Genomic DNA, 22,582 nt, shown 5'->3' with positions numbered 1-22,582 from the left:
TGCTGCTCCTTCTCCCGACTGGGGCCACCGCATTCTGCTTCCGGGCTGTGTGTACTGGGGACTGTGTAATAGGAGTAGGGGCTGTGTATAATGGGAGTGGGGGCTTTGTATAATGTAATGCAGGTGCATGTACTGGCTTCAATATGTGAGGTGTGTGTTATGTAATATAGGGGTGCAATGGTGTAACTATGGGAGTTGCAGGGGTTGTAATGGCTACAGGGCATAGATTTTAAGGGAGCCCCAAGGACCAGCAGGCACTCCATACAACCTTTTTCATTTTTTAAATGTAGTTGTAAACTGTGGCACCATAGTCCCATGCAACCCCTGCCAGTGGCTCACACTGCAAAAAGTGGTGCCGCTACATTCCCATTATCTCCCCCCCCCCCCCGTAATGCTGCAGGACCATTCTGCCTACCACCAGCAGCTCCACTGCAGTAACATATTCACCTTGCAGCCACCACCCCCACCCAATCTCCCCCTGTCAGCGATGGCAAATGGAAGACCCTTAACTGGCGGTGCTGTTGAACAGAAGACCCAGCGACCAGTGGCTCAGGTACACAGCAATGCCTATAAAGAAGGGGGAAGTGCATAGTGCAATGGGTCTCAAGCCTTTCATACCCCTGCTTTATCCTGCCCTCCCCTCTCCACTTGTCATCTCTCACTCCCTGGTTATAGGTGTGTGCAGGATGAGAGGGTGAGCCTGGTCATTCCAATTCAGCAGCTGTCTCTGCTCTGCCCCTGCCTGCTCGGAGTCTGAGAGCAAAACTATCTCTCTCTAGCTTCCATTTTCTGTATTTCTCTCTCTCCCTCCCTCTCTTTCACACCAGCTCTCTCTCTCCCTTTTTGACTCATTTACTCCCTCCCTCTCCCCTTTATCTCTCCCACACTCTTTATCTCACTCACCAACTCTCTACTCTTTCCATCTCTTACACTTTCTCCCTCGGTCTCTCAAACGCTCTCCCTCTCACACACATTCGCTGTCGCTCCCACCTCTGTGACTCTCACATAATGTACTTCCCCTCAGTTTCTCAAAAATGCACTTGTCTTCTCTATATCTCTCATACTCTCTCTGCTTCTGTCTGTCTGTCTGTCTGTCTCACAAACACACACACACACACACACACACACACACACACGTGGATAGGTAGCAAGAGAGAGAAGTTTTCTTTTGTTAAGTGCAGTGTTACAGGCAGAAACAACCTCATCTGAATCAGGCCCAGTGTGTTCCAGGGTTTCATCTGCCATTACAGGACACACTCCTTAGTGTTCATAGGTAGGTGGCGTTCAATATACCCTCTTGGTAAGGCATGGCACGGCCTCTCAGTTACACGGCACATTCTACTAGCAGCTAAAATCTCCTTGAAGCTAGTTTTCAAAAGTAGGCAAGTATGGCACAGATTGCTCAGCACACATCACTGATGCATTGCATGTGTGTGCTGAGGGATTGGTGATTAAGCGCATCACTCAACATGGGGCTCCCATGGCCCCGGTGTATGGAGCTAAAAGCTGGGTACACACCTAATGATTTATCTGTCCAATCTGGTAAAATATGGGAGAAAATAAGAATCCAACATTTGCTCCCATACAATGGAAAACAGACAATGGTCATTTAGACATATTGGTTAAATTCATTTTCATTTTACAGATGTATCCAAATAATCAGAAAACAGAGAGTTGTAGTAAACGGAGTACAGTCAAAGGAGGGAAAGGTTACAAGTGGAGTGCCCCAGGGATCTGTACTTGGACCGGTGCTTTTTAATATCTTTATTGGTGATATTGCAAATGGAATTGAGGGTAAAATGTGCCTTTTTGCAGATGACACAAAGGTATGCAACAGGGTAGACACACCAGGAGGGGTAAAACAAATGATTGAGGATCTAGGTAGATTAGAGGAATGGTCAAGAGCATGGCAACTACAGTTTAATGCCAAAAAATGCAAAATCATGCACTTGGGTCCCAGAAATCCAAAGACTCAATATAGTATAAATGGCACTATAATGGAAACTACTGAGGAAGAGAGGGATCTAGGTGTCACTATTTCAAGGGACTTAAAAGCAGGTAGGCAATGTAACAAAGCAATGAAGAAGGCAAGTCAGATGTTTGGTTGCATAGGGAGAGGTATCAGCAGGAGAAAGAAAGAAGTAATAATGCCACTGTATAGATCATTGGTACGACCTCACCTAGAGTATTGTGTTCAGTTCTGGAGGCCATATCTCCAGAAGGATATAAATACATTAGAGACTGTACAAAGAAGAGCAACTAAAATGGTGCATGGCCTACATCACAAAACGTACCAGCAAAGACTTAAAGATCTTAATATGTATACTTTAGAGCAGAGAAGGGAAAGGGGGGACATGATAGAAACTTTCAAATATATCAAGGGCTTTAACAAGGTACAGGTGGGAGACATTCTTCACAGGAAGCGGAGCAACAGAACACGAGGACATGCACTGAAACTAGAGGGAGGAAGATTCAGGGGAAATGTGAGGAAGAATTTTTTCACAGAAAGAGTAGTAGATAAGTGGAATAGCCTCCCAACAGAGGTGGTAGATGCAAATACAGTAGTACAATTTAAACATGCTTGGGATAAGCATATTGATATCCTTACATAAAAATAAGGATCAAATATGGTTTGAGGTAACATGTTTAAAAAAGGGGCAGACTAGATGGGCCAAGTGGTTCTTATCTGCCGTCAAATTCTATGTTTCTATAATCATTTTTGTACATTTGTAGGTGTGTACCCAGCCTTAAACTGAATACACATTACGGCCCTTATTCAGATCTGATCACAGTACAAATTTATTCTCAAAATGGGCAAAACCATGTGGACTGCAGGTGGAGAAGAAAATATTATGTCCTTTCAACAGGCAAGCCAAAAATTCCCTGTATTGAGTAACTTCCCTCTTGCTTATTTTCAAATGAGTATCTTCGCAAAATCAGTGACCAAACATTTTTCTGAAAATTGGTATAATGACCTAGATTGTATGTTGAGAGCAAATCCTGCAACTGAAAAAGCCATTTCTATACATTATAATTATCTGAGACCACTCATACCACATTCTGACACTCGCTCGGGTATGAGCATTAGATGCAAGTTAGATCAGGAAAATCCTGTAACCATAAGGTTACAGGATTTTCTTGATCTAACTTGCAAAATAAAAAACTTAAAAAAAAAACATTGTGAACTCTTGCCGCTTGCTTCCTGCTGCACAATATCAGGAATGGTTTTTAAATCTATACCATAGGGCCTACTACTCACCCCATAGGCACCTATTGGTAGGGATGTCGTCACCTGGCTCCTGCCCCTGCTGTGGGGAAACAGAGGCAGGATTACTACACTGTCTCTGGTCCTGACCTTTAACATGCCATTTTTGGCTGCAATCTGTAAGTTTGTCCTGGAAAATGTCAATTACACCCCCTTCAATGCAGAGTGGGCTATATTCTGGATTATACCCATAACTCAGAAAGTGGCCAAAGGTTGCAGGAAAGTGTTATTATCAGAACAAGTGCCCGCCTATAAAACAATATTGCAGGGTTGGATTTCCCCATTTATTACTCTCTTCAAAACTAAATCCCATCACATCTTTCAAATGGATTGGCTCGAAACGACTTTAGAGAAACGCACTCCCAAGTTTTTTGAAACCTGGGAGAGTTATATAGCCACCCTTCCTGTGGGGTTGCGAAAGAGAATTGAGGCCACACTAAGAAACACAGAATGGTATGAAGTAAGAAGACTACTGGGCAACCCCACTATCATTTTGAACTGATAGATTTGGATATTATTAGTGGGCTCTTGAGACTCAAGGCTCCCAGTTATTATTAATGTTGTATTATCGTCATTATTTCATTTATGTTGTTGATTGATCCTCCATAATAACCTCTCAACAGATATTATTTGTAATTTCATATACTGTAGACTTTATTTCAATGGAGAGTGTAACTACAAATTTATGACCTGATTGTATATTGAAAAACTCTTGTCTATCCTAACCACATTCAGTTTATCATAAGAACAATTTGTAATGTTCTAAAAACTATTTTTATGATATTGTTATAACTTTGCAATGCAATATTTCGATAAAGAGTTCATTTGCTGAGCAATAATGCACCAAACCCGAATACAGCATCACATTGGACCAGATTTCTGCAGTGTCACTTGCAATGATACAGACAGAACTCACAGCCTATAATCTGCAAGGATTTTATGTTAAAAGTTGTCTGGATATCCCCTTTATCTCTTTCCTAACCATTTTTGCTGCTAATACTGGGCATATTTGAATAAACTGCGCCATAGCTCCCATGGTCAACACTTTTGCTATTTTATATATATTTGGACATTAAGTCCTATGACCTACAGTATATTGGATAATTCAAGATTTCAGTTTGTGGATTAAATTTTCATTAGTTCTAAACTCTCTAAACGTGGTTTTAAAATGTACAAACTATATTACTGTTTGAACAACAAATACTTAAGGTTCCATATATTTGTATTTCATAGTTTAAGGATTGAGAAATCCCTTCACCAGCAGAGTATTGACATCACACTTACTGTAGTTATATTGTTTAGCTATGCCCCCAAAATTGTTGTGACAGGTTTGTGTTTCACTTGCCACCCACCACTACCTTCCATAAATTCTCCCCGTCTATCACACTGTTTCAACTACCTGCGCTGACCACCACCAGTATTCTATGTTGGCACTTGTGATGCATGACTGACAAGAGCAGTCCAAAAGAAAATCACTCAGGCCCAGTAACACAGGATTTAACCCACATGAAATACTAATGGCTGGAAAGAGGTAAACCATTTCATTGGCCTTTCCATGATATATGAAGGAGTGATTCATACTCATTGCATGAAGCCAGACAAATGTGTTTTATTTTCTATTCCTATGTCCAAGCTGCAATTTCTGAGTTATAAAAACATCACTAAAATAAAACAATAAAAAAAAAAAAACTTTTATAAATGTTAATACAGTATATTGAAAAGCTTGTAGTTGTGGACCATTGGTGCTACTTCACACAAGTATCTTAAATCAACAACCCCTCTGACTAGAATAAAGCATGCATCCCCACATACTTTTAATGGCTATTGTTTTTTTTTTAAATTAACAGTACTTTGTGTATGGTTACTGTACCCACCTAAGGTACAGTACAACAAAATACCATGAAACTAAGCTTCAACTACAAAATATAAATGATGGAATTAATTTATTTTGATGGAAAGTGTAGTCACAAATTCATGACCTGACTGTATAAAAAAAAACTTTTTGGTCTATTTAATCACATTTCAAACAATGTATAATTTGAACAATATGTAATGTCCTGAAAACAAATGTTTATGACATGGTTATAAAATTGCAATGCAATATTATAATAAAAAGTAAAAAAATAATAATTATTATATTATATATCTCGCTGCACACCCACAGGAGTTGGATGCATACTATACACCAGTCGTTTTTTAACCACATAAACGTGAAAGTGATCCCTGTGGTTTAGCAGCTCACCTCAAGCTATTTTTTGACAGAAATTGGGCTTTCAAGTCCTATACCTCTGCAGGACAGAGGTTTTATCGAAACTGACATGGTCAGCAGAGGCGTACCTAGATATTCGTAGGCCCCATAGCAAAAGTTTTCAAGGGCCCCCTATTTAGCAACTGATGGTGTTAAATGTGTGTAAAACATTACTTAAACAGTAAATATGGGCCCCCTTCAGCTCTGGGCCCCATAGCAGCTGCACCCCTTGCACCTATGGTAGTTACGCCCTTGATGGTCAGTAACCCTTACATTCATTTCTTCACCATTGGAAGAAAACCTACTTTATGGTACAAACCAGATTGGATCCTCACTTGCCCCTGATGAAGTCCTAAGGGACTATCCTAAGAAGTTTCATGTACCTTGAAGTTGGATCTGTTCACATTCACCTGAATTAAACTGTATCCGAAGTTGTAACCTGCATCAAATGTTGTACAAACTTGTTTTTATTGATATTTTGTCATTGTATAAGTTGAATAAATATAAATCGTATGCACCATTGTATGATTTATAATATACTAAATTGGTGAAATAGACAGAGCGCACATCCACCTTTTCTTCCTTCCATCTTTTCCTTGTAGAACCTATATTAACAGCTAGGTTACGGTAGAAGTCCAGCTCACAAACCAGCACAGAAAAAGGACCACACTCCCCCCACTTTTGAGATATATATAGATATATATATATATATATATATATATATGTCTTGCTGATGTCCGGCACTCCCCGCACTCGTAGTGTTCTTGCCTGGGTGCCATCCAAGGTGGAGTATCCACCAGATATAATGAAAGCAGAAGGTGAGGCGTCACTCGAGGGCTTAGTAGAAATAAACTTTATTGTGAGGCGGTCAACGCCGTTTCGGGTTTCCCCGTCGTCAGGACCAAAAAGTGCTCAACTCAAAAAAACAACTGTGCAGTGTTTAAATACAAAAACTTACATTTGGAAGACCCTCCCTGCTGCTCCTTCTCCCGACGGGTCCACCGCATTCTGCTTCCGGGTTCACCCAGGAAGTGACCCTACGGGTCTCCGGGCGGGCAGGTCACAGCAACTAAGGGAAAAAGAAAAACAATAAACATAAGAAAAATATTGCAATTGTAAGACCCGCACTATGCAGGATATGCTATGCGTGATTATCAATATAAAATGACACAAAATGTGTAAAGTGCATGGTGCATAGTGTTAATGGTTTAAAAAACGAACAAATTCCCACAGCTAATTCACTGAAGGACCACTAGATGGCAATGTGGTCCATGTTTTGGAATACCTGTGTGTCTATTAATAATTCCATAATAAATATCAGTCAATATATGGCACTGTCAGGTACATCGGATCATGGAGGATTTGCATATATGTTTAGCAGGACTCATGGTATTCCACATCAAATGTCACATTGTGTTGGACAATATTTATATATAAACAAATATGCAAGCAAAAAGCTAAACCATTTATCAAAATACATTTTTTGGGATGAGATACCAGAGATGTCCTACTGTACTTGCTGTAAAGACCACTAGGGAGGTACATGGTCAGTGCATGCTAAAAGCACGCCACTGCACCAAATAAGGGGTCAATGTGCATGAAATTTTTTTTTAAAAAGTGAACCTGCTTTGAAAAAAAAAAATTTTGTATAAAGAATTGCTCACAGAAAGCTGCCTAGATTTAGGGTCTCATTGAGGCCGCCTGGGGCAAGAGTGCCCAACCTGTGTATCCAGCGGCTTTCTATCTGTAACAACCGCTTTTCTCTATCTCCCCCTCTGTTGTTATCTGGGGCCTGATCTATAATGCGGTATCTCAGGGTGGCAATTTTGTGCTTGGCCTCTAGAAAGTGGCGGGCTACTGATTGTTCACTATGCCCCTTAACCACTGCGGCTCTGATGGCTGCCCTGTGGTTAGCCATCCGTTCCTTAAATGTACAAATGGTCTTTCCCACATAGTTAAGACCGCAGGGACAGGTTAATAGATACACCACATATTTCGAACTGCATGTGAGTACCTGTTTGATCTGAAATATCTTGCCAGAATGGGGGTGCCTGAATGTGCTCCCCGCAACCATGTAGCTGCAGGTCACACATTCAGTGCATTTGTAACACCCACCTTTTCTAGACAAAAAATGTTGGGGGTTAGGCTGCATGGAAGAAACATCGGATTTGACCAAGCTGTCACCGATGTTGCGCCCTCTAATATACCCTGCCTGTATACGGGTACCCTGTAGGCTAGGCAGGCTGGGATCGGTGTTGACTATATTCCACAGGTTTTTAGTAGTCTTATTGATGCCAGTACTTTTATGGGTGAAGTGATTGACCCAGGTAATCACTTTGCTCTGCTCCTTGGTAGCTGCTTTTTTGGACTTGGACCCTGTTAATAAATCATCTCTGCTATGGGCACATGCCTTCTTTTTGTCTGTTTGCAGGAGGTCCCAAGGATACCCCCTCTGGAGAAACTGGTCTACCATTTGTTCTATTTGAACATCCCTGATATTCAGATCACTATTAATCCTACATACCCGTAGGAACTGGAAATAAGGGAGACTTCTCATGGTGGACGTGGGGTGAAAGCTATTAAACTGTAATAGCATATTTCTATCAGTTTCTTTAGTAAAGAGCTGAGTGTGTATCTTATTATTGATTATTGATATCCGGACATCTAAAAAATCCAGTTGACTGCTGCTGATTTTATAAATGAACTTGACAGGGCTGGGAGACGCGTTATGTGCTGTTAATAGACTGATCAGCGTCTCTTCTGGCCCTGTCCAGAACAGCAGCAGATCGTCAATAAATCTCACATAAAAGATGGCATAATTCTGGAAAATGGGATTGTGCAAAAATATCTCCTGTTCAGTTTTATGCATATAGGCATTCGCATAGGATGGCGCTGCTGGAGATCCCATCAGGGATGTTCAAATACAACAAATGGTAGACAAGTTTCTCCAGAGGGGGTATCCTTGGGACCTCCTGCAAACAGCCAAAAAGAAGGCATGTGCCCATAGCAGAGATGATTTATTAACAGGGTCCAAGTCCAAAAAAGCAGCTACCAAGGAGCAGAGCAAAGTGATTACCTGGGTCAATCACTTCACCCATAAAAGTACTGGCATCAATAAGACCACTAAAAACCTGTGGAATATAGTCAACACCGATCCCAGCCTGCCTAGCCTACAGGGTACCCGTATACAGGCAGGGTATATTAGAGGGCGCAACATCGGTGACAGCTTGGTCAAATCCGATGTTTCTTCCATGCAGCCTAACCCCCAACATTTTTTGTCCAGAAAAGGTGGGTGTTACAAATGCACTGGATGTGTGACCTGCAGCTACATGGTTGCGGGGAGCACATTCAGGCACCCCCATTCTGGCAAGATATTTCAGATCAAACAGGTACTCACATGCAGTTCGAAATATGTGGTGTATCTATTAACCTGTCCCTGCAGTCTTAACTATGTGGGAAAGACCATTTGTACATTTAAGGAACGGATGGCTAACCACAAGGCAGCCATCAGAGCTGCAGTGGTTAAGGGGCATAGTGAACAATCAGTAGCCCACCACTTTCTAGAGGCCAAGCACAACATTGCCACACTGAGATCCCACATTATAGATCAGGCCCCAGATAACAACAGAGGGGGAGATAGAGAAAAGTGGTTGTTACAGATAGAAAGCCGCTGGATACACAGGTTGGGCACTCTTGCCCCAGGCGGCCTCAATGAGACCCTAAATCTAGGCAGCTTTCTGTGAGCAATTCTTTATATAATTTTTTTTTTTTTTTTCAAAGCAGGTTCACTTTTTAAAAAAAAATTTCATGCACATTGACCCCTTATTTGGTGCAGTGGCGTGCTTTTAGCATGCACTGACCATTTACCTCCCTAGTGGTCTTTACAGCAAGTACAGTAGGACATCTCTGGTATCTCATCCCAAAAAATGTATTTTGATAAATGGTTTAGCTTTTTGCTTGCATATTTGTTTATATATAAATATTGTCCAAAACAATGTGACATTTGATGTGGAATACCATGAGTCCTGCTAAACATATATGCAAATCCTCCATGTTTCGATGTACCTGACAGTGCCATATATTGACTGATATTTATTATGGAATTATTAATAGACACACAGGTATTCCAAAACATGGACCACATTGCCATCTAGTGGTCCTTCAGTGAATTAGCTGTGGGAATTTGTTCGTTTTTTAAACCATTAACACTATGCACCATGCACTTTACACATTTTGTGTCATTTTATATTGATAATCACGCATAGCATATACTGCATAGTGCGGGTCTTACAATTGCAATATTTTTCTTATGTTTATTGTTTTTCTTTTTCCCTTAGTTGCTGTGACCTGCCCGCCCGGAGACCCGTAGGGTCACTTCCTGGGTGAACCCGGAAGCAGAATGCGGTGGACCCGGCCGGGAGAAGGAGCAGCAGGGAGGGTCTTCCAAATGTAAGTTTTTGTATTTAAACACTGCACAGTTGTTTGTTTGAGTTGAGCACTTTTTGGTCCTGATGACGGGGAAACCCGAAACGGCGTTGACCGCCTCACAATAAAGTTTATTTCTACTAAGCCCTGAAGTGACGCCTCACCTTCTGCTTTCATTATATATATATATATTTTTTTTTTTTATTATTATTATTATTATTATTATTATTATTATTATTATTATTTGAACAGCACACAGTATCACTGATGAAAAGAATAAATGACTAAATTAGCATACAGTAGTAATAAGAAACTTATAATATTGTAAGAGTAACAGTTATCCTCATATGAGAAACAAACATGGACATGCAATTTGAGCTCAATAAAAATCACTTGATAGGAAAAATAAAAACAATCTCCTTCTTAGGTCTATAGAAAATTGTCAGAAGGTCAGTGTAGTTGAGTCAATCAAGTAGACTGGCACAATCTTAATCATTTGGCAAGTGGTAATAATCAAGACAATAGTGAGGTACTGTATTGAATAGTTCATGCCTAATGCCCATCAAAAGGCTAGTAGTTACCCAGGTGGATGCGAGGGTCCAAGAAAGTCTGTATTGAGCAAGATATCCTTGCATTTGGAAGAGTACGGTGACGTTATGTGGTATGGCATCTGGATGTTTGGCTGGTCTGAGATGTATCAACAAAAAGGGCCTCAATATGTTTCAGTGTAGGAGCCACACCATCAGGAGCCTTGATAATTTACAGAGCCCTTGTTAAGCCCCATGCACACTAGACGAGATAGTAAAAGATATTGCTCAGAAGGCCTTTCTGAGCAAAACTTTTACTATCTCATCTAGTGTGTACAGTATATGCAATAGTGTTAACCTTACATGCGTCATTGTATCGTTAAATTACATTCTCCTTCATCTGCATGTATAGAAGAGGAAGGCCTTCATATTGCTCCCTTCTATCACTCCTCCCATGGTCGGATTCCTCCAGTATACACAGTGCATACACACTTACCGATGCCGGCACCCCATCGGGTCCCTGCCACTACCAATATTGGCATAGGCAGGGATCACCAAGTGTGTTTGAAGTATTACAGTCTACTCAGCGATACAGCTGCCTCACTCCTCATTGGCTGCCACTCCAAGCTAGGGGCCAGCTCTCTGGCTGCAGACACAGGAAAAATCATCCAGTACCACCTCACCAAGTTGTCATGAAGAGGTATACACATGGTGAGATATTGGCCCTTTAAGTGCATTGAGCTGATTTAGACTCCATGCTCTTGTGAATTTACAATACTGACCTAGCAGGGCCACATATTAGTTTTGCAAGCATGGTAAACAGTGTGCAAATGTGTTAAGATTTATCTTCTTACAATTTGCACGTTATGCCAGATATATCCACAAGAGACGACTGCTATTTAGACTGCTGTTTTTCCAGACCAAACACCATTCCCTGTAATCTGTGGGTCACCTCTATCTTCTAAATCTATACAAAAAAAGATGGTTGCTATAACTGCATCCAACAGAAAAACTCAGCTGTTAACTGTCCCAGTGCATAAACCAGTTACAGCAGGAGTCCTCAAACTGTTTTGCTCTGGGACCCCATCAGACAATAAAAATAATGATGAGACCCCAGCAAGTTACTGCAGAAGGTCATCACATGTGCAGGCAGCACATATTGTACATGGCAGCTTTGTGGAGGCACAAAATGATAGGAGGAGTCCAGAATAACAGACAATTAAACAGATTTTTCAGACTAACAGATTAGAAAAGTCATCAGCCTGATGGTTAGCAACATGGAGTCGCTGAGGAGGTCGGGACCCACTTTGGGGTCAGGATCCACAGTTTGAGAACTGCTGAGTTACAGCAGGGCCGTCGACAGGGTGGTGCCAGGGGTACAACTGTCCCGGGCCCCAGCCTCTGGAGGGGCCCGGGCAGCTGCCCACAGTGGCACGGCACCCCCCCCCCCCCCGCAGAAGTGCCCCCACACAGGCTTGTACAATACACAGTGCAAGCAAGAAAAAAATGAACCAGTTGGGTGCGCAATTAAAATACAGTGCAGCTATAAGCCTATCCACAGAGTAGAAACACCTGGAACTACTCAAGATACAATACAAAGCAAAAAGATGTAGAAAGGCAAGAATAGCGCTCAGTATTAGCTATGAAGCACTGCAAATAATACAAAACCAAATTCAAGCTTTGTAGGCAATATCACATGGATGACCAAACTCCAACAAGGACCACTGGTGGTGGAGACTGCTGCCAATAAAGTGACTTTGTTAAAAGCATGAACGGATTTGAACCAGGCAATACAGCATACAACAGATGGTGTGGTGTCCTCCTGCGGTCTGGGTCCCTCGTCCCGGAAACAAGGGGGGCTCAGTCCTGGGGTCGACGGTACTGTAGCTGTTCACGCCAGTCCAAAAGCGTCAAGCTGGGTAGTAGTACGCTTGAACGCGTTTTCGGATATGTCCTTCGTCAGAAGCGTAAGATAGAGTCCACATAGCGGGTATATATATACCCCTACCTGTTATGCTAAATAACAAACAGATGCCGCTACTCGGCGTGCAGTGTCCGGCCTCCTTGTCCCTCAGCCGGCGTTTGCGTTCCATACGCCGGAAATACGTCGGCGTCTGCGTGTCACCCACCGGAAGTGACGTCGCGCATGCTGGAAGTGTATAGATGCGTTCCAGGCTGATGCCGCTTGCGTCGCTTGCGTGTCAAGCTTGGACAGCAGGTTACTATGGGGATAACAGGGAGCTCGGACGCTGTTAACATGGACTTCATTCTGAAAAACAAATACATGTTAAAATCCAATAAAATTATAGTACAACCCAGCACCATAAGCGATAAAAAAGGTATGAAATGGTGAAAAGTAGAAAAATGAGCAACCACACTATAGGAGCAAGAAGATGGATTATTATGTCAGAAATGGCTTTAGCTCGAATTCTGTGTTTAGGCCTTTTGGAATTAGTGTTCCAAGGCGGTGAATCCACCGCATCTCTGTCATAGATAATCTCCTCGCCTCATCATTAGTACGACTTTTAGGTAGGATTTGTTCTATTGCACTGAAAAATACAATCTGACACTCATTTGCATTATGTACCACACGAAAATGCTCAGACACTGTGTGTGTCTGTACCTTTTTACGTATGTTGTAGATATGCTCTGCTATACGTGTTTTCATGGGTCTGCTAGTTTTCCCTATATAAGATAGGTTGCAGCTACATTGTAGCAGATAAATTATATTTCTTGAGTGGCAGGTAAGAAATTGTTTGATTTTAAAATCACAACCATTCACTGTAAAGTGATCCAATTTTCTCTCTTTAGATTTCACCGTCCTACAGGCAAGACATGACCCACAGCGATGAAATCCTATGGTTCGGATTGTTTGGCGTGGGCCGCTGTCTGTAGAACTGTGAACCAAGTGGTCTTTTAAAGAGGGTGCTTTTTTGTAGATAAACTGTGGTTTTGGTGGTAATAGTGTTCCCAAAATTGGGTCACTCTGGAGCAGATGCCAATTTTTTCTAAATACTTGTTCAACATCTTTATGTACGGAGCTATATTTGCTCACAAAAGCCCATTTAAACCTGTCATTCACTTGGTCCGATTTAGGTTTGGGTTCCAATAAAGTTGGACGTTCAATCAGATCAATTTTTTCTCTAGCACTTTCAATAAGACTCTTTGAGTATCCTTTAGCACTCAACCTATTTGCAACTTCCTCCAGTTGTTGTCTACACACATTTTCATCCGTACAGTTCCGCTTGATGCGGATAAACTGCCCGAATGGGATGGCATCCAACCAATTCCTGTGATGTTGGCTGTTAGTAAAAATAAAACTATTTGAATCAGTTTCTTTTCTGAATGTCTTGGTTTTCAAAACATCGTTTTCAATGTATAAATTGAGGTCCAAAAACGAGACCAACTCCTGACTACAACTGAAGGTTAAATTAATGTTCTTGTCATTAATATTCAAAGAAAGGCAAAAATTATCAAGAGATTCCTTATCACCGGACCAAATAAAGCAAATGTCATCGATGAAACGGCTCCAGGTCACCAGGCCCTCCCCCAGCACGCCTCCCTGCCACACTACCTGATCTTCCCAGTGGGCCATAAAAAGGTTAGCGTAGCTGGGGGCGAACCTGGTGCCCATAGCCGTTCCAGTACACTGTAAATAAAAGGACCCTTCATGCAGAAAATAATTGTTTGTGAGAATAAATGTTATACTGGCCAACAGAAAATTTTTTAAAAGTTCTGACAATTGGCTCTGGTTTAGAAAGTATGATACTGCTTCCAGGCCCTTCTCTATATCTATGATCGTGTACAGAGTACTTACATCTGCTGTACACAGCCATTGGTTGTTAACCCATTGTATATTGGATAATTTTGCCAAAATATCGCCAGTATCTCTAGTATAGGCTTTAGTCAATAATACTAGTGGCTGCAAATGCGAGTCTACATAAGCTGACAAATTGCTGGTGAGGCTATTACATCCCGAAATTATCGGGCGCCCAGGGGGGTTGACACAGTGCAGCCTGAGGGGGCCCAACCAAAGGGTACAGAGGGGCTCGGCCCTCTGCAGGCTGTACTGTGCAGTGAGTGCTCTGAGCCTCGAGTCCCGGGAGAAGATGCTGCTGCTGCGCCGCTGACACCACCACTGGTAAGTAATAGGGGGGGAGGCGGGTGCCGGCGCGCTTGGGGTGTGTGTGTCTGTGCCGGAGCACGCGAGGGGGGTGCCACTGGGGGCCCAGGCTGAAGATCAGATCCGGGCCCCAACATTACTAGTGGCTGCCCTGAGTTACAGTATATGTCTCTGACAGCTCTGATTGGATACCACACAGTTCTCATATGCTTAATACTTTCTTGTAACAGTGATACAGAGCAATCACTAACTGAAAAAAGAATTATATAAAAATAGTACTCCTGCATTACATTAACCAGCTGATCTAAAAATACCAATATTGTGTTTCTAAAGTAGTACAATAAAGTCATATTTTTTGTCTCTAACAAAATGAGCATTTTCTTGATCAAACTGTTAGAAATTAACTCCATGTAATTAAGAATAAAAAGAAAATGCAGATTAACACTACCAGCAAAATATGTGCATTCCTGCTTAAAATTAGCCATGTACAAATTTCTAAATATATTGACCATACCTGTAATTAAGTTATTGCTATTTAACTTTATGGACTTTCACTTTGACTGCATCTAGACAGTCAGGTTCTGCACATTGTGCCCCTTCAGTATAGTATATCATATCCTACAGAACATATTCATAAAATAATATATAGTGAACTGCAGTAATCAATATATGCATCCTTTAGGAATACAAGTTGCAGTAGGTAGCGAGATGTACAGTACACCACTGAAATTAAATGTTGTATATAAAATAAATTCTAGGAGAAATACATTAACAATTTTTAAATGTTCTTTAAAAGTTATGCAGTGCAGAGACATAATTTGTCCACTTGTAAATCAAACAAATAAATTACTGGTATCCAGGTTGAGTATCTCTTATCCAAAATATCCTTTAAGGCCCATATACACATGCCAATTTTGAGCTGAAAGATGCTCAAAACACCAAGCTTGAGCAACTTTCAGCTCAAAGATGCCCAGTGTGCATGAGCCGTGAGCAGTGATGCATGCTCCCGCATCTTTGCCGAGAAAGCCGCTCATCTGCTTGTATTACCAACAGAGTGGCGGCTTTGTGGATGTCTTTGCATAGCGCTGTGCTATGCAGAGCCATCCACTCTTAACTGAGAGCGTTGGGAAGGGGGAAAATAATATATCCCATTGGATACATTGTGCCCTCACTAAAGACTTAATATAGGTGTAACAGGTAAAGTTGGGTAACAACCGCACATTTCTAAAAATTATATATATATATAAATAATAATAATGATAAGGTAAAATCACTAAAAAGAGCAAAGAAGATTAACAAAAATGTAATTCTTTATGAACGGCTAGATTTATTAGCCAGGATTAGAACCTCCTTGCTACAATGGACACTATGGGGGTTATTCTCATTCACTCTGACAAAATCCTTCTTAGATGGACAAAGCCATGTGCACTGCAGGTGGGGCAGATGTAACATGTGCAGATAGAATTTGATTTGGGTGGGGGTTTTCTTCAAAGTGAGATCTGTATTGCAGTGTAGAAATAAAGCAGTTAGTATCCCTGCACCAAAACAAAATAACTCAGCCAAATATAATTCTGTCTGCACCTGTTACATCTGCCCCCCTGCAGTGCACATGGTTTTGTCCATCTAAGAAGGAATTTGCCTCTAAGAGTGAACTAGAATAAGGCCCTATGGTTTAGTGTATTTTTGTAGTAGTAATGAGGAATATGTAGTTTTGGCATTTTTCTATTTCAATTTTGTGTTCTTGTAACTACTGTTGTTTCATTAACAAGAAAACTTCAGTGAAATAATTTGAAATAACAAAAAAAAAGCATTAAAACTATCCAGATTGTACAAGCGACTATAAACCTATCAATTTGTAACTTGAATTGAGTAATGACACCTAATTTCTGAGTACTGGCACCTTTTTTCATAGAAACAAAGACTGCACTTTTCCAATTCTGAACCTCTAAAGTTTTTTTTTTTTTTTTTTTATATTAACTGACCCCATTTGTTCAGTTCTCCAATAGTTTTTAATATCTATATTTCCACTGAAAGGACCAATTTGGAATCTGGAACATGATACAAAAGTAGAATAAGATCTTTCATGAAACTTTATTTATAACCGTCACAGGAGGTTATATGTACTAAGCCAGGGGTTCCCAAACTTTTTTGAATCACGGCACCCTAGAGCATCAAAATATTTTCAAGGCACCCCTAGGCCAAATACTTCTTATCGAGAAATTGAGAAAAAAAATATTAAATGAAGTGCATTGTGTTTATATGTCACAGTTATCTGGTGAGGGACAGGATTTTCTCAGTTTGTCCACATATATTATGACTGGCAGCCACAAGCACTGGTTTTGCCTGGTACATTGACCATAAATAATATGAATTGATCCTGGTCCACCAACCCAAGGCACCCCTGCAAGTGTCCTGAGGCACCCCAGGGTGCCGCGGCACACAGTTTGGGAACCACTGTACTAAGCCATTGAGATTGATAAAGTACAGTACCTTTCAAAGCAGCTCCCAAATGCCATGCTGGAAAATGATAGGAGTTGATTGGTTAGTACTTTATCTCTATCCAAAGCTTAGTGCATCTGACCCAGGACATCAATGTATTGCAGAGCATACCATCAGAATGAACATCATAGATTGTTGATAGAATGAACGCAGAGCTCAAAATAATTTTTCCTAATAGCTCATAATAAAATAAAAAAATGTTTCCCATTTTCCCCCAAAGTATTTGATTGGCTAAGCTATTATCTTTAACCCCTTCCTGACACAGCCAGTTTTTGCCTTCCTGACAGAGCCCTTTTTTTCAAATCTGACATGTATCACTTAAGTGGGGATAACTTTTTTGCTTTTACTTATCCCAGTGATTTTGAGATTGTTTTCTCGTGACACATTGTACTTCAAATTAGTGGTAAATTCGATACAGTCTGTGTTTTTTTGTGAAAAATATCAAAATGTCGTAAAAAAATGGAAAATTTAGCAATTTGCAAAATGTTAAATTTTCTGCTTGTGAGACAAATAATCATACCACTCAAAATAGTTAATAACTAACATAGACCATATGTCTACTTTATGTTTCCATCATTATTTCAACATCCTTTTAATTTTTTTGGACACTAAGGCTTAAAATATGAATAGCAAATTCTCAAATTTTCAAGAAAATTTCGGTACTCTTTACCTAGAAGGGCGCCCGTCGCGGGCATCGCGGGTACATTTATGTATGGCCGCGACGCGATGCCCGCGATTTCCCATTGAAACCAATGTTAAACATGGAAATCGTGTCGGTCGCGTCGCGGCCGGCCATAAATGTACCCGCGATGCCCGCGACGCGATGCTCACGATTTCCCATAGGAATCAATGTTAAAAGGCGCGATGGACCCGATTTTACTGTTAAATGGCTCAATCCACCCGATTTGGCCATAAGAATCAATGTTAAATGGGCCACAGAGCCCATTAACCCTTAAATGTGCCCCCAAATTTTTAACGCCACCCCACGATCCACGCCAACCCGAAGCGTGGCGAGCGCAGCGAGCCCGCGAGGGGCGGCGGTACGCGTCCTCCGACCTTTTCATGCCCTACTATCCACTAGGGCGTGGTGTGAGAATATAATAGTGTGGCGAGCGCAGCGAGCCACCGAGCCCCGCGATACCTTCACAGTTATGCGCGTCCCCTCGCGGGCTTCACAGGTGTCCGTGGCGACGCGGACACCTGTGAAGCCCGCGAGGGGACGCGTCTACCTGTGAAGGTATCCGCGTCCGCTCGCCACGCTTCGGGCTCGGTGGCTCGCTGCGCTCGCCACACTATTATATTCTCACACCACGCCCTAGTGGATAGTAGGGCATGAAAAGGTCGGAGGACGCGTACCGCCGCCCCTCGCGGGCTCGCTGCGCTCGCCACGCTTCGGGTTGGCGTGGATCGTGGGGTGGCGTTAAAAATGTGGGGGGACATTTAAGGGTTAATTTGGCCTATTTGGCCCCAAATCGGGTCCATTGAGGCATTTAACAGTAAAATCGCGGTCAATCTGCCGTTTTAACATTGTTCCCTATGGGAAAATCGCGGTGATCGCGGTCATCGCGGGCATCGCGGCCATCCCGATTTACCCGCGATGACCGCAATTTTTACCCCCGATCACCGCGATTTCAATCGCTGGCGCCCTTCTAGGTAAAGAGTACCAAAATTTCAAACACTGATTTTTTTAGGGACCAGTTCAGTTCTGATGTGACTTTGAGGGACTTGTATGTGAGACACCCCCATAAATGATGCCATTTCAAAAACTGCACCCCTCACAGTATTCAAAACAGCATTTTGGAAGTTTATTAACCCTTTAGGTGTTTCACAGGAATTAAAACAAAGTGTAGGTGAAATTTCAAAATTTCATTTTTTTTGCAGATTTGCAATATTAATACATTTTTCTAAGGAACACAGTAGATTTTACTAGAGAAATGTGACTAAAAATTGATTCCCCCAATTCTTTTGTTTTCATAAATATCCTATATGTGGCCCTAGTGTGCACGTTGACCAAACCACAGGCTTCATAATAGAAGGAGCACCTACTTGATTTTGGAGCCTCCTTTTTCTGAGATAATTTTTTAGGCACCATGTAGGTTTCTAGGCACCATAAGATGCTAAACGTTAGGAACCCCCCCACAAGTGACCCCATTTTGCAAACTACACCCCTCAGGGAATTCATCTAGGGTTATAGTGTACATTTCAAACCCCCAGGGGTTTCACCAATTGTGGTACAACTGGGCAGTGAAAATGAAAAATTATTTTTTTTACACAAAAATGCAGTTCTGGCTCCAAATTTTTCATTTTCACAAGGAATGAAGGAGACAAAGCACCCCAAAATCTGTGCCCCAATTTCTCCCGAGTACGGCAATGCCTCACATGTGACCAAAAAATACCATTTGGGTGCATGGCAGGACTCAGAAGGGAAGGAGTGATTTTTGGATTTTGCAGCTCAGATTCTGGTGGAATGTTGGTGGGTGCTATGTCGCATTAGCAAGACCCCCGAAGCACCAATACAGTGGAACCCCCCCACAAGTGACCCCATTTTGCAAACTACACCCCTCAGGGAATTCATCTAGGGGTATAGTGTACATTTCAAACCCCCAGGGGTTTCACCAATTTTGATACAACTGGGCTGTGCAAATGAAAAATTACATTTTTTACACAAAAATGCAGTTCTGGCTCAAAATTTTTCATTTTCACAAGGAATGAAGGAGAAAAAGCACCCCAAAATCTGTGCCCCAATTTCTCCTGAGTACGGCAATGTCTCACATGTGACCAAAAAATACCATTTGGGTGCATGGCAGGACTCAGAAGGGAAGGAGTGATTTTTGGATTTTGCAGCTCAGATTCTGGTGGAATGTTGGTGGGTGCTATGTCGCATTAGCAAGACCCCCGAAGCACCAATACAGTGGAACCCCCCCACAAGTGACCCCATTCTGCAAACTACACCCCTCAGGGAATTCATCTAGGGGTATAGTGTACATTTCAAACCCCCAGGGGTTTCACCAATTTTGATACAACTGGGCTGTGCAAATGAAAAATTACATTTTTTTTTACACAAAAATGCAGTTCTGGCTCAAAATTTTTCATTTTCAGAAGGTATGAAGGAGAAAAAGCACCCCAAAATCTGTGCCCCAATTTCTCCCGAGTACGGCAATGCCTCATGTGTGACCAAAAAGTGGCAGGACTCAGAAGGGAAGGAGTGATATTTGGATTTTGCAGCACAGATTCTGGTGGAATGTTGGTGGGTGCTATGTCGCATTAGCAAGACCCCCAAAGCACCAATACAGCGGAACCCCTCCACAAGTGACCCCATTTTGCAAACTAAACCCCTCAGGGAATTCATCTAAGGGTATAGTGTACATTTCAAACCCCCAGGGGTTTCACCAATTTTGATACAACTGGGCAGTGAAAATGAAAAATTACATTTTTTTACACAAAAATGCAGTTCTGGCTCAAAATTTTTCATTTTCAGAAGGTATGAAGGAGAAAAAGCACCCCAAAATCTGTGCCCCAATTTCTCCCGAGTATGGCAATGCCTCATATGTGACCAAAAAATACCAGTTGGGTGCATGGCAGGACTCAGAAGGGAAGGAGTGATTTTTGGATTTTGCAGCTCAGATTCTGGTGGAATGTTGGTAGGTGCTATGTCGCATTAGCAAGACCCCCCAAGCACCAATACAGTGGAACCCCCCCACAAGTGACCCCATTTTGCAAACTACACCCCTCAGAGAATTCATCTAGGTGTATAGTGTACATTTCAAACCCCCAGGGGTTTCACCAATTTTGATACAACTGGGCTGTGCAAATGAAAAATTACATTTTTTTTTACACAAAAATGCAGTTCTGGCTCAAAATTTTTCATTTTCAGAAGGTATGAAGGAGAAAAAGCACCCCAAAATCTGTGCCCCAATTTCTCCCGAGTACGGCAATGCCTCATGTGTGACCAAAAAGTGGCAGGACTCAGAAGGGAAGGAGTGATATTTGGATTTTGCAGCACAGATTCTGGTGGAATGTTGGTGGGTGCTATGTCGCATTAGCAAGACCCCCAAAGCACCAATACAGCGGAACCCCTCCACAAGTGACCCCATTTTGCAAACTAAACCCCTCAGGGAATTCATCTAAGGGTATAGTGTACATTTCAAACCCCCAGGGGTTTCACCAATTTTGATACAACTGGGCAGTGAAAATGAAAAATTACATTTTTTTACACAAAAATGCAGTTCTGGCTCAAAATTTTTCATTTTCAGAAGGTATGAAGGAGAAAAAGCACCCCAAAATCTGTGCCCCAATTTCTCCCGAGTATGGCAATGCCTCATATGTGACCAAAAAATACCAGTTGGGTGCATGGCAGGACTCAGAAGGGAAGGAGTGATTTTTGGATTTTGCAGCTCAGATTCTGGTGGAATGTTGGTAGGTGCTATGTCGCATTAGCAAGACCCCCCAAGCACCAATACAGTGGAACCCCCCCACAAGTGACCCCATTTTGCAAACTACACCCCTCAGAGAATTCATCTAGGTGTATAGTGTACATTTCAAACCCCCAGGGGTTTCACCAATTTTGATACAACTGGGCTGTGCAAATGAAAAATTACATTTTTTTTTACACAAAAATGCAGTTCTGGCTCAAAATTTTTCATTTTCAGAAGGTATGAAGGAGAAAAAGCACCCCAAAATCTGTGCCCCAATTTCTCCCGAGTACGGCAATGCCTCATGTGTGACCAAAAAGTGGCAGGACTCAGAAGGGAAGGAGTGATATTTGGATTTTGCAGCACAGATTCTGGTGGAATGTTGGTGGGTGCTATGTCGCATTAGCAAGACCCCCAAAGCACCAATACAGCGGAACCCCTCCACAAGTGACCCCATTTTGCAAACTAAACCCCTCAGGGAATTCATCTAAGGGTATAGTGTACATTTCAAACCCCCAGGGGTTTCACCAATTTTGATACAACTGGGCAGTGAAAATGAAAAATTACATTTTTTTACACAAAAATGCAGTTCTGGCTCAAAATTTTTCATTTTCAGAAGGTATGAAGGAGAAAAAGCACCCCAAAATCTGTGCCCCAATTTCTCCCGAGTATGGCAATGCCTCATATGTGACCAAAAAATACCAGTTGGGTGCATGGCAGGACTCAGAAGGGAAGGAGTGATTTTTGGATTTTGCAGCTCAGATTCTGGTGGAATGAATGGTGGGTGCTATGTGGCATTAGCAAGACCCCCGAAGCACGGTGAAATGATGAACCTAATAATCCATAGATGTGTGGTATATTTTAAAACACTCCTTTATACATAGGCCGGGTTTGTCGGGGCAAGTTTCACAGTGGAAAATAGTTTCCTTTCTTATTCCCTTTTTATAGCAAACTTTGCACCTTTTTTGTGTCCTGCCCTTTCTTGCAGTGGAGGGGATTTAGTTAGGAAAATGCTGCCCTGGTACAATACGGGGGCCAGTACTAGAAGTACTGGGGCCCTCTGCCTGCTGGTTCCCAAATATT

General features: G+C 41.9%; 1 long non-coding RNA gene across 1 annotated transcript in view; it reads right to left on the bottom strand.

Moving 5' to 3' along the window:
• Window positions 1-12,217: 12,217 nt before the first annotated feature.
• The window catches only part of LOC146006995 (uncharacterized), a 100,805-nt gene continuing 90,440 nt past the window's right edge, over window positions 12,218-22,582 (bottom strand). The window contains exon 4 of the long non-coding RNA XR_014444175.1: window positions 12,218-12,734. This is a non-coding gene — a long non-coding RNA (uncharacterized LOC146006995). The remainder of the gene's footprint in view (window positions 12,735-22,582) is intronic.

This window comes from Crinia signifera, chromosome 6 (assembly GCF_055691185.1).
Source record: "Crinia signifera chromosome 6, ASM5569118v1, whole genome shotgun sequence".
NCBI classification, from domain to species: domain Eukaryota; kingdom Metazoa; phylum Chordata; class Amphibia; order Anura; family Myobatrachidae; genus Crinia; species Crinia signifera.
Note: the sequence above shows the minus strand (reverse complement) of the source record. Positions and strands in the feature narration are given on the sequence as shown.